A 27,530-nucleotide genomic window follows, 5' to 3' on the forward strand; every position below is an offset into this window, starting at 1 on the left:
TCCCCTTCACAAAACCGTGCTGCCTCTCACTAATGCGTCCACTTGCTTCCAAATGGGAATAGATCCTGTCTCGAAGAATTTTCTCCAGTAATGTCCCACCACTGACATAAGGCTGACCAGCTTGTTGTTCCCTGGATTATCCTTGCTACCCTTCTTAAACAAAGGAACAACATTGACTATTCTCCAGTCGTCCGGGACATCACCTGAAGACAGTGAGGATGCAAAGATTTCTGTCAAGGCCTCAGCAATTTCCTCTCTTGCCTCCTTCAGTATTCTGGGGTAGATCGCTTCAGGCCCTGGGGACTTACCCACCTTAATATTTTTCAAGACGCCCAACACCTCTTTCTTTTGGATCTCAATGTGACCCAGGCTATCTACACACCCTTCTCCAGACTCAACATCTACCAATTCCTTCTCTTTGGTGAATACTGATGAGTTATGGAATGCGATTTAGCGCTGTTACCGCAAGCGGCCTGAACTGGTTTGTTGCTGAGGACAATACCCTTCTCCAGACTCAACATCCACCAATTCCTTGGGCGGGATTCTCCGAAAATGAGGCAGAGTGTCCGCGCCATTGTGAATGCTGTCATTTAAAGTGCGCGATCCGCGCACAGGACTCAAATGATCGAGATGGCTGAGCCCCGCCGTGCTGCTCCCAGGTACCGGGACAGTGATCTCGAGATGCTGCTGGACTCCGTAGAAGAGCGCAGGGCCATCTTGTGCCCACGAAGTGGGCACCGGCAACCAGCCGTCACTGTGAGGCGTGGCTGGTGTGAGGTGGGCTCCCCCGGGCCACACCCACCCCCCCACCACATCACTCGAGGGGGTTTGGGGACACCACGTTACACCCGACCCACATGGGCAACACCCCCCCCTGAGAGCTGCCATGGCGTGGTGCCCAGGGTCCCCCACCCAATCATAATGTTGACAACATCTGCGCGACTTGATGCTGACCGCCTAACTCTGATGCTTCCCTCCCCCTCCCCCCACTGCTCACAACCTTCGTGAGCGTTCAAGGACCAGAGGGGGATCACCTGTGCTGCAGCCCTTCACCGTCCATGAGCAGAGGGCTCTGGACCTCGCTGGGGGAGCCGCCACCCGGGAGGTAGCGCCATGCCAGATCGGAGGCGCAGGACCAAATGAGGCTTTCCTGCCTGGCTACACCCCCAACCCCCCACACACTGCACCCCATACCACTGCCCCCAACCCCACCCTTTCAACCCACCCTGTGACACATACCCTAACCCCCCGACACTCCACCCCCTCACAATGCCCCCTCCCTCCCCTGACACTCCACCCCCTCACAATGCCCCCGCCACCCTCTCCACCCCCCCGACACTCCACCCCCTCACAATGTCCCCTCCACTCCCTCCCGTCCCCCTGACACTCCACCCCCTCACAATGCCCCCTCCCTCCCCTGACACTCCACCCCCTCACAATGCCCCCGCCACCCTCTTTCCCCCCCCCCCCCCGACACTCCAACCACTCACAATGTCCCCTCCACCCCCTCCCGTCCCCCTGACACTCCACCCCCTCACAATGTCCCCTCCACTCCCTCCCGTCCCCCTGACACTCCATCCCCTCACAATGCTCCCTCCATCCGACTCCGCGTGTCTAACGATACAAGCATCATTGTCCTCCCAGGGCCAGGAGCCGATCATCCAGGATGTCGCGGAAGATCCCCCGCCATTCATCTGCAAGCACATCCGCCCCCATGGATGCACGGCAGAGTGGGGAAAGAAGACTGACAGGAGGGCCTTCTCTGAGGCCGTGGAACTGGAGGGGGACGTACTGAGGATGGACAGACATGATGAACACAGGACGGACAGTGTGGACACTGATGGCCATGAGTCGGACAAGGAGAGGAGTGCGAGCCAGGACAGTGACGGCGAGAGGACGGGTCTCTGGACAGTAACGCACAGAGGATGGCCAGACAGTCGACGAACACACCGAACACAGCACTTAACGTGGGCCGCGGACTAATTGCATCGGTCCAAGGATCGACACAGGAGACCCCAGACCTGGGGATAGATGAGGAGCTCGGGTTTGCGGCACTGCTGTCACCCACAACATCCACCATCGCAGATACACTCACCTCGGTTGGGCACATAAGTGATGAAGCTTCGGGGTCACTGCCTGGTGCGCATCACACAACCAAACCGATACAGCAGGTGGAGGTAGGAGCAGCTGAGGGGCTGGACAATCGGAGGGCAGCACAGGCCCAGCACCCAGCTGCCGCCCAGACAGTTCCTGGGTTCCTGGACTTGCTAGACCCACCCACAGACCCGATGCATTTGGAAACCCAGGGAGTGGACAACGGGATGACGGCCGTCTTCCAGCATCTGCAGACACAGTTGGAGGAGTCCATCTGCATCCAGGAGCAGGGAGTGGTGCCGGTCATGGCTGCTGCCCAGGCTGACACCGCATGGGTGGCGTCCGCAATGGGGGCAACGGTTTCGGCCATGGGTTAGGTTCTGCAAGGCATGGGGCTTGATGTGCACGCGTCATCCGTGGCCCAGGACAGGGCTGCCCTCTCACAGGCAGCCATGCGCCAGAGCCAACTGGACATTGACGCCGCGCTTCGGGGTCTGGCCAAGTCTCAGCAGATCATGGCACGGTCCCAGCAGGCCATCGCTGAGAGCATCGGCAGCCTTGACCATGTGCTGGATGGCGTCGCAGAATCCCAGCGGGAGGTTCAGCAGGCCCTGACAGGGAGCTCCATCGCCAGGAACGTTCAGACCCTGGTGCATTCCACAGCGGGCCTCCAGGACTGGCAACGGCGCTAGTCTCCGCAGGCACCACCATCCCATAGTGAGGCCCGGGGGCCACCGGGCCTCCCGAGGGAGGAGAAGGTTGAGGCACGATCACTTTGACTGGAGACGAAGTTGAATCCAAACTGAGGCTTTATTAGTATCAGATGTGTGGCCTCCCACAGCAGCTGACGAAATGGCAGCGAGCTGGAGGCCACGCATATTTAGAGCCCGGCTCCTGGGCAGAGCTAGCATGCAGGGGCCCAGGTGAACCTGTAGTGCAGGTTCTACCATACAACCTCTAATATCAGAACACAGTGGTTTACCACATTCACCCCCTGTTAAAATTGAGTCCGGCGGGGGTGGTGGATAACTATATACAATTCGCAATCTTTAATATTTACAGAGCAGTAAAAAAAATGTCTCTGGTCATCCAGCGGGCCGGTCAGAGGTGCAGCCGGTCCGGCGCCTTGATGATCCTCTGAGATTGACAAAGTGGAGCCTGCGATGTTGGTGCTGTCGTGATCGAAGTTGACTCCGGGAGCGTGCCAAAATCCTCTTCATCAACGGGGGTGGGTAGGGGGAGGACGGACGGTCCTAGGGGGGGTTGATGGGAGTGGCGCTCGGGGCGACGAAGGTGGTGTGGGGGTGGAACCTGCTGATGCCAGGTCCCTGAGGGAGACGGTATCCTGGCGGCCGTCAGGGAACGCCACGTAGGCGTACTGTGGGGTTGTGTGGAGCAGGTACACCCTTTCCACCAACAGATCCGCCTTGTGGAGCCGCACATGTTGACGGAGAAGCACGGTTCCCGGAGCTGTGAGCCAAGTTGGGAGTGATAACCCGGAAAGGCAAAAAGACGTTCATGCGGTGTACTATTGGGAGCAGTGCAGAGTAATGATCAAATGGAATGTAGTGCATCAGGGAGGACCTCTTGCCAGTGGGAGGCCGGGAGATTTCTGGACCGTAGGGCCAGCTGGATGGCCCTCCATACCGTCCCATTCTCCCTTTCTACCTGTCCGTTTCCCCGGGGGTTGTAGCTCGTCGTTCTGCTGGAGGCGATACCCCTGCTGAGCAGGAACGGACGTAGCTCATCACTCATGAATGGGGACCCCTGTCACTGGATGTAGGCGGGGAAGCTGAACAGAGCGAAGATAGAATTAAGGGCTTTAATGACGGTGGCAGATGTCATGTCGGGGCATGGGATGGCGAAGGGAAACCAGGAGTATTCATCGATCACACTGAGGAAATATGTGTGTCGATCGGAGGAGGGGACGGGGCCTTTGAAATCCACACTGAGGCGTTCAAAGGGGTGGGAGGCCTTCACCAGGTGCACGCGGTCCAGCCGGTAGAAGTGCGGCTTGCACTCCGCACAGACCTGGCAGTCCTTGGTGATTGTCCTTACTTCCTCGACGGAGTAGGACAAATTTTGCGCCTCAATGAAGTGATACAACCGAGTGACCCCTGGGTGACAAAGGCTGTCGTGCAGGGCCCGGAGTCGGTCTACCTGTGCGCTGGCACATGTACTTCGGGATGGGGCGTCTGGGGGCTCGTTGAGTTTGCCAGGGCGATACTTAATCTTGTAATTATAGGTGGAGAGCTTGATTCTCCACCGCAAGATTTTATCATTTTTGATCTTGCCCCGCTGTGTTGAACATGAAGGCTACCGACCGTTGGTCAGTGAGGAGAGTGAATCTCCTGCCGGCCAGGTAATGCCTCCAATGTCGCACAGCCTCCACAATAGCCTGGGCCTCTTTTTCGACGGATAAGTGCCGAATTTCGGAGGCATGGAGGGTGCGGGAGAAGAATGCCATGGGCCTGCCTGCCTGGTTGAGGGTGGCAGCAAGGCGACGTCCGATGCGTCGCTTTCTATTTGGAAAGGAAGTGTTTCGTCTACAGGGTGCATTCCAGGTTTGGGCCTCGGCCGTCAGGGGAAATGAGTGGACTATGAGTGGGCGGGCCTTGTCCGCATTGTTTGGGACCCACTGTGTGTAATACAAGAAGAACCCCAGGCAGCGTTTGAGGGCCTTGGGGCAGTGGGGGAGGGGGAGTTCCATGAGGGGGCGGTCGGGATTGGGCCCCAGAACTCCATTCTGGACTACGTAGCCGAAGATGGCGGAGCGGTTTGTACGGAACACACACTTCTCCTTGTTATACGTGAGGTTGGGGAGAGTGGCGGTGCGGAGAAATTTAGCGTGTTGGCGTCGTGGTCCTGCTGATCATGGCCGCAGATGGTCACATTGTCTAGATATGGACATGTGGCCCGCAAACCGTACCGGTCAACCATTCGGTCCATCTCCCTTTGGAAGACCGAAACCCCATTGGTGACGCCAAAGGGGACCCTAAGGAAGTGATATAGCCGGCCGTCTGCCTCGAAGGCGGTGTATGGCCGGTCCGATTTACGAATGGGGAGCTGGTGGTAAGCGGATTTCAGATCCACCGTTGAGAAGACCCGGTACTGTGCAATCTGGTTAACCATGTCAGATATGTGTGGGAGGGGGTACCCGTTGAGCTGCGTGTACCTGTTGATGGTCTGGCTGTAGTCCATGACCATTCGGTTTTTCTCCCCAGACTTAACCTTACCACTTGAGCTCTCCAGGGGCTGTTGCTGGCCTCGATAACTTCCTCCCAAAGCAACCGCTGGACCTCGGTCCTGATGAAGGCCTTATCCTGGGTGCTGTACCGTCTGTTCCTGGTGGCGACGGATTCGCAATCTGAAGTTAGATTGGCAAAGAGGGAAGGAGGATCGACCTTTAGGGTAACGATGTACCCTTGTTATCCATGTGCTGCGGGGTGGACAAGATGGCGGCACCCTGAGGTCCTGGAGATTACAAAATGGCGTCACCCATGGAACGCACGTTGCGGGGGTGGAGCAACATTGCGGCGCCCATGAAACGCACGTGTTGTGCGGGGGGAAGATGGCGGCGCCCATTGCTCGCACATGGCCTGGGGAGGAGAGGAGGATAGCGTCGCCCATTGTCCATGACCGGGGGGGAGGAGGGGGGCGACTGCAGCCACTGAGTGGGCCTAGCACACCGCTGCGAAGTGGCTCTTCGTCCCGCAGGCCTTACAAAGGGTAACGCGGGCCGGGCAGCATTGGCGGGGGTTTCTTTGCTGGCCGCAAAAATAGCATCGTGGCCCCCCCGGAGATCACTGTCTGGCTCGTAGTGCAGGCGTATTGGGTGGGCAGCGTCCCCGCTGGAGCGGCTGCCTGTGGGGCCCATGAAGCGTAGGAGGAGTGGGCCGCGCGGTTGGGGGCGTAGGACTGGACATTGCGCAGGGCGACCGTCATGGAAAGCGCTAGTGTTTTAGTCTCTGCGAGGTCACGCGTGACCCCCTTCTAGGAGCCGTTGACTGATAACATCAGACCCAATCCCAGTTACAAAAGCGTCCCGCATAAGGAGATCTGACTGCTCCTTAGCTGTAATGTCCTGGCAGTCACATACCCGAACTAGTGGGATCAGGGCCCTCCAGAAGTCCTCGATTGACTCACCAGGTAGTTGAGTACGCGTTGCGAGCGCGTGTCTGGTGAAGAGCGTGTTCATCTTCTGCTCATAATTTTCTTTGAGTCGAGTCATGGCATCAGCGTAATTGGGCGCATCCTGGGTCAGCGGGAAAACTTTGGAGCTGAGTCTGGAGTACAATATTTGAATCTTCTGAGCCTCTGGAACAGGGGTCGACGCCGCGTTGATATACGCTTCAAAACAAGCTAGCCAGTGCTGGAAGTCTTTTCTGGTGTCGCTTGCGTGTGGATCCAGCTGCAGGTGATCTGGTTTAATCCGGAGGTCCATCTTCTGAATCTGATACTAATAAATTGAGGCACGATCAATTTGACTGGAGACGAAGTTGAATCCAAACTGAGGCTTTATTAGTATCAGGTGTGTGGCCTCCCACAGCAGCTGACGAAATAGCTGCGAGCTGGAGGCCACGCATATTCATAACCCGGCTTGTGGGTGGAGCTAGCATGCAGGGGCCGCAGGTGAACCTGGAGTGCAGGTTATACCATACAACCCTGTAGCGCACAAAGACTCCGTGAGACGAATAGAGTGAAGTCGATGAGGCTTTATTAAGCGTGTCTGTTCCCCCGCAGCTCGATAGTAAACTGGCCTGCGGGGGAAGACTCCGGCTTCTTATACTCCGCCTTCAGGGCGGAGCTAGAGGTCAACGGCCAACCAGGACCCGGGATCTGTCAACCAATGACATTAGGGCTTCCAGTCCCACATGACCCCCAATACATACTACCACAAACCCCTAATATCAGAACACAGTGGCTTACCACAAAGGTTCTGGTCCCTGTCCCGGTTACTCCAGCAAGGGAGGTCCCGGAACACTCGGACTCCCCCCGTTCCATCCCTGGTGCATCTGGTGCAGAGCAAGGTGGCACCACACCACCCAGCACGCCCACTGAGCAGCCTGGTCCATCCAAGCCGGGTCGCCCCAGGAAACGCACGCCGATGGGGACCACCGTCGCAGGGCAGGAGTCTCAGCAGTCCACCTCCACTCCTGCTGTACCGTCTGAGGCCAAGAAGTTAGACACGTAGTAAGTTGGCACGGGTGCAGGGCACAGCTTAGTTGTAGGGGCTAGGGCACTTGTATGTGAATGTCACGATTAAATTCACTGTTACACCAAATCTAGATGCCTCTGCGCTATGTCCGGTGCCTGAGGGGTCGTGAGGGGGACCGAGTGACGCTGGGGGTCGAAGTTCTGTACAACGGTGAGGCCCGGTGTGTGTTTCTCCCCCCCCCCCCCCCCCCCCAAACACCACGTCGCCCTTGGCACACCAACGTCATCTGCCCCACATGGCCATGTGGTGGGTTGTCAGACAACAACATGTTTAATGATGGCGCTTTGACACCTCGACAGCCAGGACCCATGGGATACATGGGTGCCCCAGCTGCCTTGTACCGCTGCAGACACACATGCAACCTTCGCCCTGCCCACAGTATCTGTCCACCAGCCATTTAACCTCATCCCTCCACATTGCAGCGCCACTTGCATCGGCCTATCAAAATGACCTGCACTTGGAAGCGTGTCTTCGCCACTGTCCTGCCATGGCAAGCCGGCTGGCATGTCGCCCACGTGTGGCATCATTTCCCCCAGCCCCTCCTCCTTTCCCCACGCCCTGCTACTTCCTCCAACCACTCCTCCTTTCCCCACCCCCTGCTCCATTCCCCCTCCTTCCTCCACCTCCTCCTCCTTTCCCCACCCCCTCCTCCTTTCCCCACCCCCTGCTCCTTCCTCCACCCACCCTCTCCTCCTTCCTCCACTCCCTCCTCCTTCCTCCACCCACACTCTCCTCCGTCCTCCACCCCCTCCTCCTCTCCCCACCCCCTGCTCCTTCCTCCACCCCCTCCTCCTTCCTCCACCCCTCCTCCACCCCCTGCTCCTTTCCCCAACCCCTCCTCCTTTCCCCATGCCCTGCTCCTTCCTCCACCCCCTCCTCCTTTCCCCACCCCCTGCTCCTTTCCCCACCCCTCCTGCTTTCTCCACCCCCTCCTCCTTTCCCCACCCCCTACTCCTTTCCCCACCCTCTCCTCCATCCCCCCCTCCTTCCTCCACCCCCTGCTCCTTCCTCCACCTCCTGCTCCTTTCTACATCCCCTGTTCCGTTCCCAACTCCTTCCTTGAGGGGGTAGAGGATGTGTCTGAACGTTTTGAGGGGAGTGGCCCGCAAACCACATTCGTATGTTCTGGTCCTGTCCAAAGCTGAAGGATTACTGGAAGGAGGTTTTTAGAGTAGTTTCTAAAGTGGTGCACGTATAATTGGACCCGGGCCCGTGGGAGGCCATACTTGGGGTATCAGAGCAGCCGGGGTTGGAAACGGGTGCGGAGGTAGACGTTATAGCTTTCGCCTAGTTGATCACTCAAAGGATGATCCTGTTTGGATGGAGATCAATCTCTCCACCCTGTGCCCTGGCATGGCTGGGGAACCTGCTGGAATTCTTTACTCTTGAGAAGGTTAAATTTGAGCTGAGGGGAACGATGGAAGGGTTCTACAATTCATGGGCATTATTCATTATGCACTTTATTGAATTGGAATACATCGAACATTAGGTGGGGGTTGGGAGGGTTTGGGGGAAGGGCGTTAATGGTGACTATGGGTGATTGCTGATTCCATCTTATTTATTGTTTATCTTCACACCTGTAGCATACTATCGGTAACTCAGCTGCCCTCCTGTTTCCATTCCTTCCTCCCAGGGTGCTGGTTCAATGTCATGCACCTTTCCCCTGGAGGGCTTTTCCACTTCTCTCTTTCCGTTTCTTTCTGCTAGTGTGAGCTTCCTGATCACCTCAGTCTCTCTAAGATTAGGGGCTTGGTGATCAAACCAATTTTCAGCCTTTGCTCTAATCCTGGGTAAACAGTTAGCAAAAAGTGTTTTCAGCCAGTGGGCTGCTCTCCCATCGTCTAATAATAATAATAATCATCATTTATTGTCGCAAGTAGGCTTCAATGAAGTTACTGTGAAAAGCCCCAAGTCGCCACATTCCGGCGCCTGTTCGGGGAGGCTGGTACGGGAATTGGACCCACGCTGCCTGCATTATTCTGCATTGTAAGCCAGCTGTTTAGCCCACTGTGCTAAACCAGCCCCTAAATTGTCTAAATTGTTCCTGTCAAGGGCAGTACCACAGCCACCCTCATACACTGTCCACATATCTGGGAACTCTCCGACCTGCTGCTTTGTTTCCCCTACCCTCTGGAACGGATTGCCTTGGTTAAGCCCCGTGGCTTCTAAAACAGCAGTCTGTGCTGCAGCCACTGTCGCAGACCTTCCCCCTTCCCGTGAGGTCACTGCTTTACAAAGGTGGGTATTTAAGCTAATTAGAAGCAGTTTTACCCTTTCTATTTCATCACAGTCATTTATGTCGGTTGCCTGTTGAACCTCCATAAAATGCAAGGATGGGTCCCCTGCTCTGGTTAATTTTGGTATGTGGGTCACCATTCCCCGTAGGGTGTGTGTCCCATGGGAAATGATAATGTCATTTTTCAGTGGTCCCCTTTCTGCTTGTCCCGCTACCTTAACGGGCACATACGTCCCATTTGGGCTGCTGCCCCTCTAGCTCTTCTGACTCCAGTCGCCTACCATGATCGGTAACCCCACCTCCGGGTGTGCTACACATGGCAGAGATGCCAACAACTGAGGGTGCATTCCTGACCCTCCCTGAACTTGTCCTTCACTGGACTCTCCGTACCCCACCTACTGATCTGGACACATTACCGGCACCTCAGGTGGCTGTCGGACCCCCCTTGCCCCTGGATCATCATATGTACTCTGAAGTCCTTTCTCTCCTGCAGGCCTTCTCAGCCCGACCAGGCAAATCCATCGCTTCACCTGGGACAGAGCTTCCTCTGGTGCCTTGATTTTCAGCTGGCAAGGTCTATGGTCACTACCACCAGGCTCACTAGAAGCTACCCTGTAAGCTGCTTGTATATCTTTGAACTTTCCTTCCAGCTCCCTATACATTTGGGTACCTCGGGAGTTAAGTTCCCGAAAGTTCCTCTCCCTCTTCTTTGCCTCTGTTACCTGGCATTGGAGGTATTCTTGTGTATTCCTGTTGGATTCATTTAGCTGCAGTATGAACTGCCTGGCTTCAGGTAACTCTTCATAGAGTCTCTCCTCATTCCTAGCACTAGCTTCAGAATCACCCTCTGTTTCCCTGAGTTGGCTCACTAGCTTATTAATTTACCTTTCCATTTTTTCCACCTGCTGGGATAGGCACACTAACCAGACTACCTTCTCTTGTTTTTTATCATGGTTTCTGCTTTCTGTCTACTCAGCTACAGCTTCTGCTGGCTGATCTGCTCCCGTAAGCGCTAAGACCCATGATAATAATCACTTATTGTCACAAGTAAGCTTCAATGATGTTACTGTGAAAAGCCCCTAGTCACCACATTCCAGCGCTTGTTTGGGAGGCCGGTACGGGAATTGAACCCACGTTGCTGGCCTTGTTCTGCATTACAAGCCAGCTGTTTAGCCCACTGTGCTATTGATTTTCTTGAATAAGTGAGAGGAAATCCTCTCTTCTGTTTTGAATCTTTCTGTTTATACCTGACCAGTAAACCTGCCCTTATGCCACACTAGTTATCTTGACTGCCACATACGACTGTGCGAGTCTTTCTCTTGCAGATGGTGAAATGTCATCCGGAAGTGCCTCACTAGGGCAGCTTCACCAGAGAGAGAGAAAGAGAGACCACTGTTTATTCCTAACCAGTAGACTCTCTTGAGTGAGCGTTTTTGTGGCGCCCAGATTCTTTTTTGGTCCTGTACCCCGGAATTATGTTCTGGCAATGGTTGTGACTCACCGAGAGAACAATGAGAGAAAGAGAGTCAAAACTAGGGTAACTTTAAAAATAAATAGTTTATTCAAGAAAATCCAGATCGCAAAAAAAAAACAGAACACAGCACACAATACCCCACTACTGTGGTATGGGAACAAGAAACTAAAGGCGGACCAACATAAATTCTTACTTTTGCACAATTACCTTTATACCCAAACCACCCCACCTCAACAACCTGACCGAATTGGGGGTTTCTAAAGGCTGAGAGAGTACACTCACTGCTCGTGGAGTTGGTTTAAAAGGCAAAAAACGTCTTCTTAACTCCTCATTTAACATGGCTGGACCATTTTAACATTTTATCTTCTGTAGTTTTCTGTTTGTCTTAATTCTGTTTTTTGAGGAGGTGACAAAGATGATTGATGAGGGGAGGGCGGTGGATATTGTTTACATGGACTTCAGTAAAGCCTCTGACAAGGTGCCTCATGGCAGACTGGTACAAAAGGTGAAGTCACATGGGACCAGAGGTGAGGTGTGTCATAATATACATCAGTACATGATGGTTCAATCACATACACACACTGATGGACATGCAGTAGGTCCAACCAGCATACATAACACCGCAGCCAATCACCAGTGAGAGCACAAGCATTATAAAGACAGGGGACAGGAGAATTCCCGCTCATTCTAGCAGCAGCCAGCTCAGAGCTCGCAGCCTGCATCACAGACATTCACCATGTGCTGAGTGCCTCACCATAGCTAGTGATAGGAAAGGGTCCACAGTTAAGCTGGTATTGCTTATACCCACGTTTACAGTATGTTAGCATAGTTGAACAGTTAATAAAATAGCTTCCAGCATTGTTGGCTTGTTTGTGAACCAGAACACCCAACACAACATGGTACAAGGAGTGGCTGCAATCTAGCACTTGTGAGACATACCTGCAACTTCTCAGCATTCCGGCATCCTACAGCATGGAGAACATCATCCCGCCGCTCCGCATCGCTGGCAATCTCGGGGTAAATTGGAAGATATTTAAACAGCGCATCCATCTCTTCCTCGAGGCCACGGACAGGGAGAATGCATCGGACACCAGGAAGATGCACTTCTTCTCTCCATGGCTGGGCAACATGCCATCCACATCTTTAACTCCCTGACATTCGCGGATGACGAGGACAAGATCAAGTACAAGACGGTGCTCCTCAAATTCGACACACACTTCAGTGTTGAAGTCAACAAAAGTTTTGAAAGGTACCTGTTCCAGCAGCGTTTGCAGGGTAAGGACGAGCCTTTCCAATCCTATTTAACACTTCTCCGCATCCTCGAGCAATCCTGCGGTTACGGGCCCACCTCCGACTCCATGATACGCGACCAGATTGTTTTTGGGGTCATGTCGGACACCCTGCGTCAGCAGCTCCTTACTTAAAGTTAAGCAACTAACCCGAGCATATGCGATCAAGACCTGTGTCCTGCATGAGAATGCCACCAGCCGGTACTCCTACATACAGGCAGCTGAAATGGCGCGGCAAGGGTCCCATGAGGTGGAATGGGTCCAAACGATCGAACACCTCCCGGGCCGCATTCTGGAGGAGGGCGGCCATTTTGGGCGCTTCCCGAGGCCTCCCGCGCTTGTACACGCCAAACGAGCGGACGGTGACGTGGAGGAACGAGATGCGTAGGCCCGCACCACGCAAGTGTGCAATATGGGAGCTCAGGAACACGCCCACTGTCCCTTCCTCCTTCACGTGCAAGAAGTGTGTCCAGTTGCAGCTCCTGTTAGACCGCTTGACGGCTCTGGAGCTGCGGATGGACTCACTTTGGAGCGTCCGTGATGCTGAGGACGTCGTGGATAGCACGTTTAGCGAGTTGGTCACACCGCAGGTGAAAGGCACTGAGGGAGATAGAAAATGGGTGACCAAAAGACAGAGCAAGAGTAGGAAGGCAGTGCAGGTGTCCTCTGCGGTCATCTCCCTGCAAAACAGATATACCACTTTGGATACTGTTGAGGGAGATGGCTCACCAGGGGAAGGCAGCAGCAGCCAGGTTCATGGCACCGTGGCTGGCTCTGCTGCGCAGCTGGGAAGGAAGACAAATTGCAGGGCTATAGTGATAAGGGGACTCAATTGGAAGGGGAATAGACAGGCGGTTCTGCGGACGCAATCGAGACTCCAGGGTGGCATGTTGCCTCCCTGGTGCAAGGGTCAAGGATGTCTCGGAGCGGCTGCAGGACATTCTGGGGGGGGGGGGGGGGGGGGAGGGTGAACAGCCAGCTGTCGTAGTGCACATAGACACCAACGATACAGGTAAAAAAACGTGACGAGGTCCTACAAGCTGAATTTAGGGAGTTAGGAGTTAAACTAAAAAGTAGGACCTCAAAGGTAGTAATCTCAGGATTGCTACCAGTGCCACGAGCTAGTCAGAGTAGGAATGTCAGGATAGAGAGGATGAATGCGTGGCTCGAGAGATGGTGCAAGAGGGAGGGATTCAAATACCTGGGACATTGGAACCGGTTCTGGGGGAGGTGGAACCAGTACAAACCGGACGGTCTGCACCTGGGCAGGACTGGAACCGATGTCCTGGGGGGGGGGGGGGTTTGCTAGAGCTGTTGGGGAGAGTTTAAACTAATGTGGCAGAGGGATGGGAACCGATGCAGGAGGTTGGAATGTAGTAAAACAGGGACAGAACAAAAGGCAGTAAGGGGGAAAGTGTAAGGCAGAGAAGCCATAGTCAAAAATCAAAAAGGGCGACAGTACAAGGTACAGTGACTGAGGGAAGCTCAGTGAATAGGACCAGGAATACTAAAAGGAATAAAACGGGAAGTGAAAACATTAATGGTAAGCGACGCGGCAGGTTGTTACATGAAGATATGGGTTCAACGACTAAGGAAAATTAGAAGAAAGGTTAAGAGGAATTATAACTTAGGAGAGGTTACTGATCGAGTTGTTAAGATTCAGAACAGAGGTAAAAAAAAAGCCAACATAAGTGTACTTTACCTGAATGCTCGTAGTATTCGGAATAAGGTAAATGAGTTGATGGCGCAAATCATCGTGAATGACTATGATTTAGTGGCCATTACTGAAACATGGTTAAAGGATGGTCACGACTGGGAGTTAAGTATCCGAGGGTATTAAACTATTCGGAAGGACAGAGTGGATGGTAAGGGAGGTGGTGTAGCTCTGTTATTTAAGGATGACATCCGGGCAACAGTAAGGGATGACATCGGTGCTATGGAGGATAAGGTTGAATCCATTTGGGTGGAAATCAGGAATAGTAAGGCGAAAAAGTCACTGATAGGAGTAGTCTATAGGCCACCAAATAGTAACATTATGGTGGGGCAGGCAGTAAACAAAGAAATAACTGATGCATGTAGAAATGGTACAGCAGTTATCATGGGGGATTTTAATCTACATGTCGATTGGCTTAACCAGGTCGGTCAAGGCAGTCTTGAGGAGGAATTTATAGAATGTATCCGCAATAGTTTCCTAGAACAGTATGTAATGGAACCTACGAGGGAACAAGCGGTCCTAGATCTGGTCCTGTGTAATGAGACAGGATTGATTCAGGATCATATAGTTAGGGATCCTCTCGGAAGGAGCGATCACAATATGGTGGAATTTAAAATACAGATGGAGGGTGAGAAGGTAAAATCAAGCAGTAGTGTTTTGTGCTTAAAGGAGATTACAATGGGATGAGAGAAGAACTAGCTAAGGTAGACTGGGAGCAAAGACTTTATGGTGAAACAGTTGAGGAACAGTGGAGAACCTTCCAAGTGATTTTTCACAGTACTCAGCAAAGGTTTATACCAACAAAAAGGAAGGACGGTAAAAAGAGGGAAAATCGACCGTGGATATCTAAGGAAATAAGGGAGAGTATCAAATTGAAGGAAAAAACATACAAAGTAGCAAAGATCAGTGGGAGACTAGAGGACTGGGAAATCTTTAGGGGGCAACAGAAAGCTACTAAAAAAGCTATAAAGAAGAGTGAGATAGATTATGAGAGTAAACTTGCTCAGAATATAAAAACAGACAGTAAAAGTTTCTACAAATATATAAAACAAAAAAGAGTGGCTAAGGTAAATATTGGTCCTTGAGAGGATGAGAAGGGAGATTTAATAATGGGAGATGAGGAAATGGCTAAGGAACTGAACAGATTTTTTTGGGTCGGTCTTCACAGTGGAAGACACAAATAACATGCCAGTGACTGATGGAAATGAGGCTATGACAGGTGAGGACCTTGAGAGGATTGTTATCACCAAGGAGGTAGTGATGGGCAAACTAATGGGGCTAAAGGTAGACAAGTCTCCTGGACCTGATGGAATGCATCCCAGAGTGCTAAAAGAGATGGCTAGGGAAATTGAAAATGCACAGTGATACTTTACCAAAATTCACTAGACTCTGGAGTGGTCCCGGCGGATTGGAAATTCGCAAACGTGACACCACTGTTTAAAAAAGGAGGTAAGCAGAAAGCGGATAATTATAGGCCAGTGAGATTCACTTCGGTAATAGGGAAGATGCTGGAATCTATTATCAAGGAAGAAATAGCGAGGCATCTGGATGGAAATTGTCCCATTGGGCAGGTGCAGCATGGGTTCATAACGGGCAGGTCGTGCCTAACTAATTTAGTGGAAATTTTTGAGGTCATTAACAGTGCGGTAGATAACGGGGAGCCAATGGATGTGGTATATCTGGATTTCTAGAAAGCCTTTGACAAGGTGCCACACAAAAGGTTGCTGCATAAGATAAAGATGCATGGCATTAAGGGGAAAGCAGAAGCATGGATAGAGGATTGGTTAATTAATAGACAGCAAAGAGTGGGGATTAATGGGTGTTTCTCTGGTTGGCAATCAGTAGCTAGTGGTGTCCCTCAGGGATCAGTGTTGGGCCCACAACTGTTCACAATTTACATAGATGATTTGGAGTTGGGACCAAGGGCAATGTGTCCAAGTTTGCAGACGACGCTAAGATAAGTGGTAAAGCAAAAAGTGCAGAGGATACTGGAAGTCTGCAGAGGGATTTGGATAGGCTAAGTGAATGGGCTAGGGTCTGGCAGATGGAATACAATGTTGACAAATGTGAGGTTATCCATTTTGGGAGGAATAACAGCAAAAGGGATTATTATTTAAATGATAAAATATTAAAACATGCTACTGTGCAGAGAGACCTGGGTGTGCTCGTGCATGAGTCGCAAAAAGTTGGTTTACAGGTGCAACAGGTGATTAAGAAGGCAAATGGAATTTTGTCCTTCATTGCTAGAGGGATGGAGTTTAAGACTAGGGAGGTTATGCTGCAATTGTATAAGGTGTTACTGAGGCCACACCTGGAGTGTTCAGTTTTGGTCTCCTTACTTGAGAAAGGACGTACTGGGTCTGGAGGGTGTGCAGAGGAGATTCACTAGGTTAATCCCAGAGCTGAAGGGGTTGGATTACGAGGAGAGGTTGAGTAGACTGGGACTGTACTCGTTGGAATTTGGAAGGATGAGGGGGGATCTTATAGAAACATATAAGATTATGAAGGGAATAGATAGGATAGATGCGGGCAGGTTGTTTCCACTGGTGGGTGAAAGCAGAACTAGGGGGCATGGCCTCAAAATAAGGGGAAGTAGATTTAGGACTGAGTTTAGGAGGAACTTCTTCACCCAAAGGGTTGTGAATCTATGGAATTCCTTGCCCAGTGAAGCAGTAGAGCCTCCTTCATTAAATGTTTTTAAGATAAAGATAGATAGTTTTTTGAAGAATAAAGGGTTATGGTTTTCGGGCCGGAAAGTGGAGCTGAGTCCACAAAAGATCAGCCATGATCTCATTGAATGGTGGAGCAGGCTCGAGGGGCCAGATGGCCTACTCCTGCTCCTAGTTCTTATGTTCTTATGTAAGACAGTACCGCACATGCGCGGTGGCGCAACGAACGCACCCGTCACGACGTGCGGCAACTGTGGCTCCGCCCACTGAAAGCGGCAATGCCCTGCAAAATCATGACAGTGCCTACTCTGTCGCAGGCTTGACCACTATGCTGCCTGCTGTCGAGCAGCCCAGCCTGCCAAGTCGCAACGATTTAACGAGCCTCGCAGGAATGTTGGGCAATCCAAACCACCTTCACCGAGTCCAATCCTGACTTCATGCAGACCAGTGACACCGAGGACAGGGAGCCTTTTCGAGTCGCTGTCATAACCAAGAACAGGCTGTCCCCGAATCGAATGCACCAGCCGCTGTTGGTGCACAGCATTGATCCGGACGACGAGTGGTGTGCCACCCTGACGGTCAACCGATCCCAGATGAGATTCCGTCTGGACACTGGTGCTTCCGCCAATCTCCTCGCATGGTCAGCATTTCAAACCCTGGTCAAACCAACAATTCTTCCATCCAATTGCCAACTGGTCGACTATAATGGTAACATCATCCCCACCACCGGGTCATGCCAACTCGAGGTGACGCAGAACTCGCGAAAAGTCACCCTACCCTTCGAGATGGTGGGCTCCTCAAAGGACTCCCTGCTAGGCGCACAGGCATGCAAGCTCCTCAACCTCGTGCAGCGCGTGCATTCCCTCTCTCCAGAGGACACGTCTGACTTCCAAGTTGCGGACTTCAGGGCGCAACTAAGTGCCATCATCACTCAACACCGATATGTCTTTGAAGGCATGATGTGGAGATGCCGGCGTTGGACTGGGGAATGAGTGAATCACCTGAGGAAGGAGCAGCGCTCCGAAAGCTAGTGACATCGAAACAAACCTGTTGGACTTTAACCTAGTGTTGTAAGACTTCGTACTTCGAAGGCATGGGCACACTTCCCTACACATACAAAATCCTGCTCAAACAGGACGCCACGCCTGTGGTTCATGCACCTCGCAGAGTCCCAGCACCCCTCAAGGACTGCCTCAAGCAGCAGCTGCAGGACCTCCAGGACCAAGGAGTGCTTTCCAGAGTGATGGAACCAACCGACTGGGTCAGTTCCATGGTGTGCTTCAAGAAGCCTTCCGGCGAGCTCCGGATCTGTATTGACCCGAAGGATTTAAATCGTAATATCATGCAGGAGCATTACCCTATCCCCAAGCTTGAGGCGATCACGTGCGAGATGGCTAGAGCCAACATATTCACCAAGCTGGATGCATCAAAGGGCTTCTGGCAGATTCAATTGGACAAGTCCAGCAGAAAGCTGTGTACTTTCAACACCCCATTTGGCAGGTACTGCTACAATAGAATGCCATTTGGAATCATATCAGCATCTGAAGTGTTCCACCGCATCATGGAGCCAATGATGGAGGGCATTGAGGGTGTGTGCATCTATGTGGACGACATCATCATCTTGTCCACCACCCCGCAGGAGCATATCAGTCGCCTCCAACGTATTTTTAAGCGAATACGGGACCAAGGCCTGCGCCTCAACAGAGCCAAATGTTCTTTCGACCAGACCGAACTCAAGTTTTTAGGAGACCACATCTCCCGGTTGGGTGTGCGGCCGGAGGGACAAGGTGGCAGCCATCACTGCCATGCAGAAGCCGGCGGATAAGAGGCAGTGCTCCGGTTCTTAGGAATGGTCAACTTCCTAGGAAAGTTCATCCCTAACCTCACTTCCAACACCACGGCTCTCCGCAACCTAGTTAGGAAGACGAGGGACTTCCAGTGGCTTCCCGCCCACCAGCGTGAATGGGAAGATCTCAAGGTCAAGCTGAACCAGAACACCCAACACAACAAGGTGGTGAATAAATAAATAAATAACCTTTATTATCACAAATAGGCTTACATTAACACTGCAATGAAGTTACTGTGAAAATGCCTAATCATCATATTCCGGCGCCTGTTCGATACACAGAGGGAGAATTTAGAATTCTCAGCTGGTACGGGAATTGAACCCGCGCTGCTGGCCTTGTTCTGCATCACAAACCAGCTGTCTAGCCCACTGAGCTAAACCAGTCTCTAAGTGGGACGAGGAGAGTACTGGCTCCACTGAGATTTGAACTTGGATCGCTGGATTCAAAGTCCAGTTTGCTCACCATTACACCATGGAACTGATGGTAAGATGGATACAGAACTGTCTCAGTCACAGAATTCAAAGAGTAGCAGTTGAAGGGTGTTTTTCTGAATGGAAGGTTACGACTAGTAATGTTCCACAGGGATCGGTGCTTGGGCCTCTGTTGTTTGTGGTGTAAATAAATGATTTGGAGGAAAATGTAGCCGGTCTGATTCGTAAGTTAGCTTATGACACCAAGGTTGGTGGAATGGCAAATCGTGTTGAGGATTGTTAGCAGATACAGCAGGACATTGATAGGTTGGAGACATGGGCAGAGAAATGGCAAATGGGGTTTAATCCAGACAAATGTGTGCTAATGCATTTTGGTAGTTCTAACATAGAGGGGAAATATACCGTAAATGGTAAAACTCTTAGGAATATAGAAAGTCAGAGAGATCTGGGCGTACAGGTCCACAGATCTTTGAAAGTGGCACACAAGTGGACAAGGTAATCAAGAAAGCATACGGAATGCTTGCCTTCATTGGGGCATTGAGTATAAAAACTGGCAAGTCATGCTACAGTTGTATAAAATCTTGGTAAGGCCGCACTTGGAATATTGCACACAATTATGGTCGCCACACTATCAGAAGGATGTGGAGGCTTTGGAGAGGGTGCAGAGGATGTTTCCCAGGATGTTGCCTGATCTGGATGGTGTTAGCTATGTGGAGTTGCTGAATAGACTCGGACTGTTTCCATTGGAAAGACGGAGGTTGAGGGGTGACCTGATAGAGGTCTACAAGGTTATGAGGGGCATGGATAGAGTGGATGGGCAGGCACTCGTTCCCAGGGTGGAGGGGTCAGTCACCAGGGGGCATAGGTTTAGAGGAGATGTGCGAGGCAGGTTTTTTACGCAGAGGGTGGAGAGTGCCTGGAACGTGTTTGCCAGGGGAGGTTGTGGAAGCAGATACATTAACGGCGTTCAAAAGGCATCTTGACAAACACATGGATAGGATGGGTATAGATGGATATGGCAGAAGAATGTGCTGAGAGTTTTGGTAAAGGTTGGTATCATGGCCGGTACAGGCTTGGAGGGCCAAAGGGTCTGTCCTGTGTTGCACGGTTGTTCTTTGTCCTTTGTTGAATTCTTCTTGGAGTTTCTCGTATTAATCTTTTGTGGCAAAAATCTGTTAGTCTCTTGTTGTCTTTTCTTCCTTGAAGAGTTATGGGCCAGGGTTTAGAAACTCCAAAGTATACTATGACGTCCGCCTGACCTCTAACGTTTATGTTGATTTGGCTAGGTGAGCACAAGAGCCTTCCCTTCAGTTGTGATTCAACAGTCTTCCTGGACACTTTAATCAAAATAAGCTTTATTCTAAGAACTTAGTTAAGATATATAGGAAAACACACAGCAAGAATTTTTATCAATTACAAACAAAGACCCCCACAGCACAGTATAACACTTAATGAATTCCCCCTTAACTGTTCCAATTGAAAAACAAAATTCCAGAAACCCCTTTTCAAGGGTGTGGTCCAGCACTCTGTATTCTCACTTGACTAAGACTGGGTTTCCCTGAGATTCTAACCCCGTCTCACCAGCAGTTTAAAACTCCACCGGAAAGCAAACTATATATTTAAAGTTACCAAAGCAGATAGCTATAATCAATGTGGTTTTTTTCTGGAACAGCTCTTTAAAATGAAAATGGAGAGAGACAGGGCAAAACACTTATTTTCTCTGTCTGTAGTCCTTTGAAGTCAAATCTGAAAGCGAAAGTAAAGCAAACCTCACAGCTCAACTCCACCCACAAAATTATATCACTGAAGCCATGTGATGAGACAAAATCCTTTCTTAAAGGGTCACACCCATGACAAAAGTCTGTCCTTGTTGTCTCGGAATCTCTCCTGATCAGTTCCATCACAAAGGCCCCTAAAGCGTATTAGGAGACATCTGATTTTCTGCAAATTCTTTCAAGGCAGTTGCTGTGAACTGTTAAGCGTTTTCCCATTAATGGAGGCAATATTTGTACAGTTGGGGCAAAACTTACTTCCACACTCATTGTCTCTCCCACAGTTGCTCAGGGCTATCGAAACTCTTCTGCATAATTTTCAGTTAGATTTGTTGTGACTCATGGCTGCTTTGTCCACGTCCTAGATGAGTCTGGGGGAGGTGTGTATTCTGATGTCTGCCCTCTTGCAGCCATCTTGCTGGATTGTTTTAAGAAAGTTATGGCCCCTTTTTAAAAAAGAAATGTCAGTGTGCCTTGTACAATTTTGTCCAGGTGATTTTGTCCAGATGATGGATTATTGTATCTTACAAGACTACTCTCTGAGGTCCCCACCTCACTGGTATTTAATTTCTGAAATGTAATCACTGTTATATAGGCAAATGTGACAGAGTAGAAAAATTGTTCATTAGGATATCTTGCAAACATAAACTGTTCTGTTACATAGAAACATAGGAAGATCTTTGGTACAGAAGGAGGTCATTCCACTCATCATGTTCTTGAGTAGTAGATGTGGAGTAAAAGGTTAACATCAGAAGCACATGATGTGGATGTAATGATGATGTAACATCACTTGATTAAGAAACCGAGATATGAAAGGAGATGAAGTTTCAACTTTGTGTAGAGTCTTAATAATATGTATATAGTAGCTGGAAATAAAGAGCTATGGTTTGTCCAAAAGAAGAGGTGTTGGGTGTCTTAAAAAATATTAAGGTAGGTAAGTCCCCAGGGCCTGATGGGATCTACCCCAGAATACTGAAGGAGGCTGGAGAGGAAATTGCTGAGGCCTTGACAGAAATCTTTGGATCCTCACTGTCTTCAGGTGATGTCCCGGAGGACTGGAGAATAGTAAATGTTGTTCCTCTGTTTAAGAAGGGTAGCAAGGATAATCCAGGGAACTACAGGCCGGTGAGCCTTACTTCAGTGGTAGGGAAATTACTGGAGAGAATTCTTCGAGACAGGATCTACTCCCATTTGGAAGCAAATGGACGTATTAGTGAGAGGCAGCATGGTTTTGTGAAGGGGAGGTCGTGTCTCACTAACTTGATAGAGTTTTTCAAGGAGGTCACTAAGATGATTGATGCAGGTAGGGCAGTGGATGTTGTTTATATGGACTTCAGTAAGGCCTTTGACAAGGTCCCTCATGGTAGACTAGTACAAAAGGTGAAGTCACACGGGATCAGGGGTGAGCTAGCAAGGTGGATACAGAACTGGCTAGTTCATAGAAGGCAGAGAGTAGCAATGGAAGGATGCTTTTCTAATTGGAGGGCTGTGACCAGTGGTGTTCCACAGGGATCAGTGCTGGGACCTTTGCTGTTTGTAGTATATATAAATGATTTGGAGGAAAATGTAACTGGTCTGATTAGTAAGTTTGCAGACGACACAAAGGTTGGTGGAATTGCGGATAGCGATGAGGACTGTCAGAGGATACAGCAGGATTTAGATTGTTTGGAGACTTGGGCGGAGAGATGGCAGATGGAGTTTAATCCGGACAAATGTGAGGTAATGCATTTTAGAAGGTCTAATGCAGGTAGGGAATATACAGTGAATGGTAGAACCCTCAAGAGTATTGAAAGTCAAAGAGATCTAGGAGTACAGGTCCACAGGTCACTGAAAGGGGCAACACAGGTGGAGAAGGTAGTCAAGAAGGCATACGGAATGCATGCCTTCATTGCCCGGTGCATTGAGTATAATAATTGGCAAGTCATGTTGCAGCTGTATAGAACCTTAGTTAGGCCACACTTGGAGTATAGTGTTCAATTCTGGTCGCCACACTACCAGAAGGATGTGGAGGCTTTAGAGAGGGTGCAGAAGAGATTTACCAGAATGTTGCCTGGTATGGAGGACATTAGCTTTGAGGAGTGGCTGAATAAACTCGGTTTGTTCTCACTGGAACGAAGGAGGTTGAGGGGCGACCTGATAGAGGTCTACAAAATTATGAGGGGCATAGACAGAGTGGATAGTCAGAGGCTTTTCCCCGGGGTAGAGGGGTCAATTACTAGGGGGCATAGGTTTAAGGTGAGAGGGGCAAGGTTTAGAGTAGATGTACGAGGCAAGTTTTTTACGCAGAGGGTAGTGGGTGCCTGGAACTCGCTACCGGAGGAGGTGGTGGAAGCAGGGACGATAGTGACATTTAAGGGGCATCTTGACAAATACATGAATAGGATGGGAATAGAGGGATACGGACCCAGGAAGTGTAGAACATTGTAGTTTAGTCGGGCAGCATTGTCGGCACGGGCTTGGAGGGCCGAAGGGCCTGTTCCTGTGCTGTACATTTCTTTCTTCTTTGTTTGTTCTTTGTTTAAACAAACTGCAGCCTCAAGCAGCTTAATTTGAGAGAGCAGACAAGTCCCAAATGTTATGGGTCTGGACCCAGAACCTCAATTGTGTTAGAACCCAACTATTTGCATTTGGTATAACTGTGAGGAAATTTTATTCCACCACCGGAGTGAAGACAGCTTTTATGTCAAAAATAACTTTAATTTGAACACAGAATTAAGCACATAAGTAATAAAGAAATAGCTTTTCAGTTAACAGTTACAACATCTTAACTTGCTCCCTGAAACCTGCCTCTACATTCCAATTAAGCAACCCATATATGACAAGAACCACTTATGTATAAAGTTAACAACTCGGGTTTAATTGCTTATCTTGGTGCAGAGTACTTTGAGAGAGAAACCTTTTTTTTAGGAGCTTGATGAAAACATTCTGTTCAGCTTAGATCCCTAGAAGCAACCCCTTTGTCCGGACAAACCTGTCCCCTTCCATGAGCTACACCAGTTGCACTCAAATAGAATTATTTTAAAAATATAAAAACAAATTACTTTGGATGCTGGAATCTGAAACAAAAGCAAAAATTACTAGACAATCTCAGCTGGTCTGACAGCATCTGTGGACAGAGAAGGAGCTAATGTTTAAAGTCTGGATGACTCTTTGTCACCCCAAGACCTCACCCTCTCCCCTTGGCACCTTCCCATGCAATCGCAGAAAATCTAACACCTGCCCCTTTACCTCCTTCCTGCTCACCTCCCCCGGACCTAAACACTCTTTTCAAGTGAGGCAGTGCTTCATGTGCACCTCCTTCTGATCTATTGCATTTGCTGCTCCAAATATGGTCTACCTAATTCGGAGGTACTAAACACAGACCGGATGACCGCTTTGCAGAACACCTCTGGTCTGTCCGCAAGCAAGACCTGTCATGATATGCAGATATGCATGTAATGAGATACAAACAGGCAGCTAATGAATACAGAGAACAGGACATAACCAATCAGCAGGCAGAACACTTGGGGGTGGTTTCCCACTATCGAAGGCACGAGGCACTCACACTTTGCCTCTTTTCCACTAGTGACATCTGCAGTGTGAGTCAGGGTGTACATATCATATAACTCCTACAGCACATGGCTAAGAGCTAGTCTGGTTCAGTCAGACAGATTAATCACACTACTTTAGCAGAGAGTCGAACTCACAGAGGATTGAGCTAACTGTGTGACAGGTTCAATAAATCAGATTGAACTAACTTCAAGGTGTGGAGTATCTCTCAGATAAAGCTGCATCCAGTTGCAGCCTGTGTTATCTTACTGTGCTTAACATGACATGTTACCAGGAGACTGCAATCCCTAGCTGATTTACCTCAATCTGTTCCGTGACGACCAGCAAATGTATCCCGGCACCATGGAGAAGATTCAGGCTCCTCAACAGTTTCAGACCTCCGGCAATCTCAGTGCCAACTGGCAGACTTTCAAGCAAAGGTTTCTGCTGTACATCGAAGCCTCAGACCTCAAGGGTGTGTCTGATAAAAGGAAGATCGCGCTTCTTCTCTCAACTGCGGGGTATCAAGCCATTCAACTCTCTGAACGTCACCGAAGGCCAGGACAAGACAAAGTTTCAGACAGTCCTGGACAAGTTTGATAGTCATTGTGAAGTAGACACCAATGAAATCTTCGAACGCTATATGTTCAAACAATGCCTCCAAGGTAAAGATGAATCTTTCAACTCCTTCCTAATTAATCTCCGTCTACTAGCGCTGTCCTGCAACTTTGGTGATATTGCTGCCTCAATGATCAGGGACCAGATCGTTTTCGGAGTTTACTCTGATCCTCTGAGAGAGCAGCTTTTAAAAATCAAGAATATGACCCTGCCAGTCGCGATTGAAACATGTACAGTGCATGAGCACGCCAAAAACCAGTATTCCCAATATAAATCGTCTGAAAAGGAGAAACTTGCCTCCCACGAGGCAGAGAGTGTGCAGGCCATTGCCCAGATGCAGCACCTCAGCCTTGATGAAAGCAGCCATTTTGCGCACTCTTCCCAGAGGCCCATTCATGCGCGATGCGACTGGGCCGATGAAGCGGCCGATTACCACTCTGCGCAGGTGCGAATGTCTGCCGACCGCACTGCGCAGGTGCGACGACGCACGGAGCATAATGACCTCATGACGTGCCCGAACTGCGGCACCACCCACTTAAAGAAACACTGCCCTGTAAGAGGCAGGCGATGTTTAAATTGCGGAAAGCCTGGACACTATGCAGCCGTGTGCAGGTCTACCCCACCAGTCAAGGGCCAGCACTCCCAATTCCAACGCAGACGCATTCGGAGTGTACAGCAAGGTTTACAGGATTCTGATCCTGGCAGTACAACGGACCCAGAGGACGACTGCTCGAGTCCCCCTACCATGTGGGCATCATTACCATTACGTGAACATGCCTCACCGAAATCATCACAACGCCTGCCCATCCTCACTGTGGATTCTGCGGACGAATGGCATGCGGTGCTGCAAGTAAATCAATCTCAATCCAGTTCAAGCGGGACACAGGTGTGTCTGCTAATCTCCTTTCACAGGCAGATTTCAACCACACCAAGAAGCCACCCGAGCTCCTTCCAGCAGCCTGCCAGCTCCTGGACTATAACGGCAATGCCATCACAGCACTGGGATCCTACCATCTGCTCGTCTCCAACAAGAGCAATCACGCAAGTTTGAGATCGTCATGCCAGACAGGGCCTCCATGCTTGGCGCACAGGTATGCAAGCAGCTACACCTTGTGCAGCGGGTCTACACAATGACCTCCCCCAACGGGGATCTTCAAGCCGGCATTGACGATATCCTAGCTATGTATCCGGATGTGTTCGACGGGATGGGCATGTCGGTACAAGATCCTGTTACAGCCTGATGCCACACCTGTGGTCCACGCACCACGCCGGGTCCCGGCTCCACCGAAGGAGCGCCTGAAGGCATAGCTCAAGGCTCTTCAGGACCAGGGCATTATCTCTAAAGTTACAGAACCGACTGACTGGGTCAGCTCGATGGTATGTGTGAAAAAGCCTTCGGGGGAGCTGCGCATCCGTATTGATCCCAAGAATCTCAACCAGAATATAATGCGGAAACACTACCCCATCCCGAAGCGGGAGGAACTCACTAGTGAGATGGCACATGCCCGGTTTTTCACAAAGCTAGATGCGTCACGGGGATTCTGGCAAAACCAGCTGGATGTGTCCAGCAGAAGGATCTGCATCTTCAACACACCGTTTGGCAGGGAGTGCTACAATCGTATGCCGTTTGGCATTGTCTCAGCCTCAGAGATCTTCCATAGAATCATGGAGCAGATGATGGAAGGCATTGAAGGGGTTTGTGTATATGTGGGCGACGTTATCATATGGTCCCCCAAAGAGCACATCTCTCATCTCCAGCAGGTATTTCGCCGTGTCTATGCCAATGGCCTCAAGCTGAACAGGGCCAAGTGTTGCTTTGGCATGTCAACACTTAAGTTCTTAGGTGACCAGATATCTGAACAGGGTGTGCGCCCAGACGCAGCCAAAGTCAAGGCCATCGAAGCCATGAAGACCCCTGAAGACAAGAAGGCGGTACTGCATTTTTTAGGCATGGTAAACTTCTTGGGCATGTTTATCCCAAACCTGGCGTTACACACCACGGCCCTCAGATACCTAGTAAAAAAGTCTACTGCCTTTGAGTGGCATGCAACTCATCAAGCAGAGTGGTTGGAGCTGAAAACCAAGCTCACCACTGCACCTGTATTGGCATTTTTTGACCCTGACAGGGAAACAAAAGTCTCGACAGATGCGAGCCAGGACGGCATCAGCGCGTTGATGCTCCAGCGCGATGACACCTCATCCTGGGCACCGTTTGCCTACGCATCACGGGCAATGACACCCACTGAGCAGCGGTATGCCCAAATTGTAAAGGAATACCTGGGCCTGCTTACTGGAATTTTCAAGTTCCACGATTATGTCCACGGCCTGCCAACGTTCACTGTCGAGGCGGCCCATAGGCCTGTGGTCCACCTTATCCACAAGGACCTGAACGACATGATGCCCCGGCTCCAGCGCATCCTCCTCCGACTCCGGAGGTATGACTTTGAACTCATGTACACGCCTGGCAAGGAGCTCATTATTGCTGATGCCTTGTTCCGCTCCATAACCTTGCCTGCTGACCCGCCGGATTTATCCAACAGATCGAATCACAGGTGCAGCTGTGGGCCAGTAACCTCCCGGCATCGGATGAAAAGGTGATTCGCATTCACGAGGATCAGCCAAAGACCCTCTTCTGTAGCG

At 50.5% G+C, this 27,530-nt stretch overlaps 1 protein-coding gene across 1 annotated transcript in view; it reads left to right on the forward strand.

Annotated features, from left to right (window-relative positions):
* LOC140424873 (patched domain-containing protein 3-like) overlaps positions 1-27,530 on the forward strand; it is a 110,098-nt gene that overhangs the window by 65,111 nt on the left and 17,457 nt on the right. The gene's annotated exons all lie outside the window — the stretch shown is intronic.

Source organism: Scyliorhinus torazame, chromosome 6 (genome assembly GCF_047496885.1).
Source record: "Scyliorhinus torazame isolate Kashiwa2021f chromosome 6, sScyTor2.1, whole genome shotgun sequence".
Lineage (NCBI taxonomy): Eukaryota > Metazoa > Chordata > Chondrichthyes > Carcharhiniformes > Scyliorhinidae > Scyliorhinus > Scyliorhinus torazame.